Here is a 6,042-nt window from a genome sequence, read left to right on the forward strand (position 1 = left end):
TTAGTTGAAACTAAAAAAAAAAAAAAGGAGAGAGAGATAAGCTAGGTCAGTCTCCCAGCCAGCCTATGAGTGGCATTTTGTTATGCTGACTGCTTCCCCGGTGCTTTGTTTTGCTGTAGTCTCTTCAGTGGCTTGGAAATGCCATTTTAGCTTTGAAGTAGGATCTATTCTATACACCCTACCGTGCCCTAAATATCTTGAGGAGCCATTGGCTCTCTTTCAGCTGAGAAGTTTGATATATCTGAATGTGTGAAAGTATGCAAAGGGGAAATAATAGGTTAGAGATTGGTTCTTTTTGGCCTGCTGCTTCTACCTACCAGTTGGTATTTCAGCCTTTCCTGAAATGGTTATCCTCTGGATGTACTGATATACACTTCTCAGTGGCACTTGTCTAAAACAGAGGAGCACATCTTTTTTTGGATGAAGAGCCAAAGCCTTTGAGCCCTGAGTGGTGTTCAAAAAAATATTCCAGACTGGACAAAGAAATGATGCCACCAAGGCAAAGACACTGTTTGGTTTTATTTAGCTATACTTAATATGTCTGCTCACATATTTAGTAACTTCATTATTTTTAATGTGTTTTAGGGACTAAAATCTCCAAAGTTTGTGAGACCCATGAATCAATTGGTTGTATATTTCTAGTCTAAATATGTTGACTGGAGTTGTAATCAAATACTGTATATCTGGGATGCACAAAGAAAAGTTGGTTGTGCATTCATGTTTCAGTTGTAAAAGTGAGTCAGCTGTAAAAGTGAGTCCTGTGCAGCACATATCTCCCTTTAGCTCAGCAAGCTTATAATGGTGGACCTGGTCATGACAATTGTGTGAGGCTCTTGTAATGTACAATAAAGAATGGCGTATTTGGTTACAATACTTGCTTTAATGGCATCTTGCCTCTTTCGAAATGTTTTATAACTCTATTTTAAGATTTATCACTGCCTTGGCATTCTTCTGAAGAAAAGGTAAATTTTGGTATCAGGCCAGATAAAAGCTACAGAGTAAAGCAAATGTGTAATTCATTTTATTTCTTCCACACACAAGGCACAAGCAGCCAGTTATAGGAATTTTTGTTGTACTGGCTATGATCAGCCCCATTGCAGCATGTCCTTGCCAAGGTTCATCCACATTCAAGGGGTAAAGAAAAAAGTAGACATGCATAAAGATAAACACTAGGACTCTGATAAATATAGATAGGCTCCCATAGAAACTGGATAATTAATCTGTGCAGGTCTAACCAGGAAGCGTTGTGTGATAGGTTCTCAGGCCTGGTCCCTATAATGTGCATAAATTAACTGGGAGTTGACAGCAAAATGCTAGGGAGCCTCCTTCCTGCTGGATTGAAAATGATCACTCAGAGTGAGGTGTGGCAACCTAAAAAAAAGTTAGGTTCAATTGAAGTTAATTTTGGTATCCATGCTGTAGTTTCTATTGTGATAAGAATGGATTTTAACCTAAGAACAAATTTAGGAGTGCCAGATGTAACAGAGCAACCATGATTGTATGATCTCTGGTGCATCTGAAGTTACTATTTGGCCCAATGCTGGTCTAAACAGAAGTTGGGCTAGAGCTTTTGCCTGGAAAAGTTTGATGACAACAGGCAGCAGAACTACTGAGCATATGATGAAATCACAAAATGGCTGAGGTACTCCTTGTGTAAGATGGGCAATATAAGTTGCCTGAGTGATTCTCCTTGCTTTAAATGCAACCCCAAGGTATTGGAGGGTGCTCAAGTATGTAGTTGGTGATAGTTCACCAATGGGCTGTGAGTCTTTTAGAAAAAAAATAATTTTCTTGGTTTTTTTTTTAAATAATTGATAAACTCTTCCTCTTGGCAATGTTGAACCAAAGCAGTGAACGCCCTCTTCAGCCGTGCCTTAAGAATAGATTAAGAGCATTATCTCCCTATAGCAAAATTGGGAGATTTCTTTTGGTCAATTTAGGGGCACAAATGTGCATTGTCTTGGATCAAAAATATGGAAGTTGAACTGAGTTAGAACTAGTACACAGTATTTTAAGTGGAGAACTGTCCTGCTCATCTGCAAGGAAGTTTCCTCGTGCAACAATGAGCAGGAGAAAACATTTAGCAATTGTTGAGTTATTCAACTTGGACCATAATAAACTCCGCTATACTGAATCAGAAGCCTTCTTGTAATTAATAAAGATGCATAAAAGTGACCCATAAAGCAAAATACACATTTTTTTCAGTTGTCTGAAACCAATTGGTCTATCTGATCTAAAACTAGTTCGTTCTCCCTCTAGGAGGTTGTCTTGGATAATCCAGTCCTTCAACATTGTAGTTGGAGCATTTTACTAGTGATGACATGGATGCCCTTTGGCCATTATTTAATTCTCCCTTTTCTGCAGAGCTATGTCAATTTACATTTCACAGGGAAAAAAATCTCAATGCTGTTCTTGCTGCAAGAAGAGAGACCTGCAGTAGCATTCATGTGCACTAGAACCCAAACATTGTTGTGGATTTTTAGATCCTTTAACACACGGGTGTCAAACGGCGTCATGTTGCCACCATGTGATGTATTGCAACATTTTTTCCCTTCCTGGAGTGGGTATGGCCTGCATATGGCACCCACAGACCACCAGTTTGACAGCCCTGCTTTAACAGAATAACACAATTGGAAGGTGCCTTAGATGTCTTCTATTCAAGCAGGGGACCCCATACTACCTTCTCTATACTTGTGCATTTGGCTTTTCTCGCCTAAAAACTTACTTTTCTCAGCACTGAATTGCATTTTGTTGGATAGGGCCCAGTGTCCAGGTTTGTCAAGTTCCTTCTGGATCTTGAGCCTATCTTTTAAAGTATACCCCAACCCCCCCCCCCCCCCCAAAGCTTGGTGTTGTCTACAAATTTGATGAGTTCCCCTTCCAGAACCTCATCTAAATCATTTGGGCTAAGACCTTGGAGCAGCAATGGTGAACCTTTTTTGGCTCGCATGCCATGGGGGGGGGGGGGGGGAGAGCGCAAGGGGATAGTATGCGGCCGTGCCACACCCATAATACAACATGCAATCCCCCAGTGCACATGTGCACATGAGAGGTACTCCCCCCCTATTTTTCCATGCTTTTTTCGCCCTCCCCAGGCTCCAGAGGCTTTATAGGAGCAAACCAGAAGTGACTTCCGCTTTGCTTGGAGGGTCAGTTTAAGCCCTCCGGAGGCTTCAGAGACCTTCAGGAGGCTTCCCTGAAGCCTCTGGAGGACTAAAAAGGACCCTATGAGCAAACCGGTTTAAGCCCTCCCCAAGCTCCTATAAAGCCTCTGGAAGCCGGGGAGGGCGAAAAATGGCTTTAAAAAAGGCTGAACTCAGTTGGCCAGGGCGCGCATGTGTGCTGGCCAGCTGACAGGGCAACGCCTCACGTGCCCTGACAAATGGCTCCGCGTGCCACCTGTGGCACGCGTGCCATAGGTTCACCATCCCAGCCTTGGAGCATGCCACTGCATGCTTCCCTCCAGGCAGATGTACCATATTTTTCGGAGTATAAGATACACCTTCTTCTCCCCCAAAAGAGGGTGAAAATCTGGGTGTGTCTTATACATTGAATACAGCATTTTTGGCCTCCCAAAACCCCACACCGCACATCCCATTTTTCCTAAAAATGGATGTGCAGAGGGTTTGGGAGGCCTGCAGAGTGCTCCTGGGGCTGGGGAGGGAAAAATGAGCAAAAAACAGACCAGTTTTTTCACAAAACCGGGGGTGTTTTTGCCCTCCCAAGCTCCCAGGAGCACTCTGCAAGCCTTCCAAACTCTGCATGGCCCATTTTTAAATGAAAAACAGCTCCATTTTTTAATCCTTTTTTAGCCTCCCCAGGCCCCAAGAGCTCTCTATAGGCCTCCCAAACCCTCTACATGCCCATTTTGTTTTGCAAAAAAACATTTTTTGTGAAAAATTGGGTCATTTTTGGCTCGTTTTTGCCCTCCCTGACCCCCAGGAGCACTCTACAGACCTCCCAAACTCCTGTTTTCACAACAAAATGGGGCATGCAGAGGATTTGGGAGGCCTGCAAAATGCTCCTGGTAGCCAGGGAGGGGAAAAACTTTTTTTAAAAAAATTACCTCTTCAAAATCCTGGTGCGTCTTATACTCCGGTGCGTTTTATAATCTGAAAAATATGGTAGTTCCTTTGAGGATTACATGTTGGGTCTGGTTGATTAGCCAGTTACAAATCTATCTGGTGGTGATGTTCCCTATCCCATATTTTTTATTTTACCAAGAAATAGATTATGGTTTGCCATGTTTCCCCAAAATTAAGACAGGGTCTTATTTTCGTTTGACCCCTGAAATACATGCTTGGCCTTATTTTTTAGGTGGTCTTATTATTTTTGAAATGCAGAAGGCGGTGAGCGTGGTCACCTCATGGCTGCTGCTGTGTTGCAATATTTTCAGGGAAGGCTTATTTTCGGGGGAGGGCTTATTTTAGCGCATGTGCTCAAAAGCCCAATTGGGCTTATTATCCAGGGAGGTCTTATTTTCGGGGAAACAGGGTACACTGTCAAATGTCTTACTGAAGTCCAAGTACACAATGTCTACAGCATTTCATTGGTTCAATAATTTAGTCATTTTGTCAAAGAATGCAATGAGGTTTGCCTAGCTGATCCGTTTTTGACAAACCCATACTGGCTTCTAGTAATTGCTTACTTCTAGGTGTTTACAGATCTGTTGCTTGGTTAACTTTTCTAGGTATTGATGTCAGACTGATTGGTCTGTAGTTTCTTGGATTATCTTTTTTCCCTTTTTTGAAGATGGGAACCACATCAAACTCTTTTTCCAGTTATTTGGTAGTTTCCTGGTGCTCCAGGATCTTTGAAAAATATGGTTCAGTGGTTCTGAGATCACATCTGCCAGCTCCTTCAGCACTCTGGAATGTAATCCATCTGGTTTCGCTGATTTCTACTCATCTAGAGTGGATAGGCGTTGCCTTTCCACTTTCCTGCCTATTTTAACTTGCATTCCTATCCTAATCTGTTTTTTACAATACAGCTTTTGATAGGTTGGACTATTTTTTCCTTTAGTCTGAGCACCTTCCCAAATTGGTCTCATCAGTCTCCCAATTCTAGCAGACAACAGCTACTGTGCCATGTATGAGCTGCAAGAATCTGGATGAATGATGAACGGCACCTGTTTTATATATTGTTTTGCTGCCACCTAGTAATTATTCAGCTGTTTGCAGGTCAGCTACTGTAGCCCTAACTGTGCACAAAGTGCAATCTTTTCGCCACAGATCATTACTTTTGTTGCTTTCTGGGTGCAAGTAGTCTTACAATTTGAGTTCTAGCAGTTTCTCGATGGGTATCTCAGTATGCAGCCTTGTTGAGCTTTTCCTAAATATAGTTTGGGCTCATTTACATGAGAAATATTTGTGTTACTCCCTCCAGACTCCAAATATTGGTAATATCTTTTTTTGCTAATTAGAGCAGCTTAAATCTAGATATCCAAAAAGGAACAAAGATTGCCAAAATCTTTCAATGGAGCAGTTTCATGATTATAGTTTCTCACTAAGAGAAAAAGGGATTTTCAACAACAGGGGGATTAGCTCAAATGGTAGAGCGCTCGCTTAGCATGCGAGAGGTAGCGGGATCGATGCCCGCATCCTCCACTTTCAGTTTTGATGCTAAAGGGAAGCCCCTATCAAAAACAAATTGCCTCAAGGGTCTGCCGTTTTGAGCCAACGTCTTCCCGCTTATTAGTGGTGTAAATATATTTTACTACAGCTTTTTACTACAGCTTCAATCCAGTTCCCAAAGGGACAACGCTTTTCGAGGACGAGGATGGGAGGGCTATGGAAAAATCAGCTCTACGGCATATCCACCGCACCGAGTGGGAGGGACTCCACGAACGAGCCACATTTCAGAAGGCAAAAAGGAGGATTGCAGCCTGAGGGAACTTTTAAAATTTTAGGTCCTTGATATCTTCCTTGTGGGATGCAGGAGATAAATCACTCGGGGCTTGTTTCTGCTGAAGGCAAAACCTCGCTCTGCCAGGGTGCCTTTAGGACTCTCCGAGTGGAGTGAAGACGCTCCGTTGCGTTCCTG

Source organism: Natrix helvetica (assembly GCF_964273705.1).
Source record: "Natrix helvetica genome assembly, chromosome: 2".
Taxonomy (NCBI): Eukaryota; Metazoa; Chordata; class Lepidosauria; order Squamata; family Natricidae; genus Natrix; species Natrix helvetica.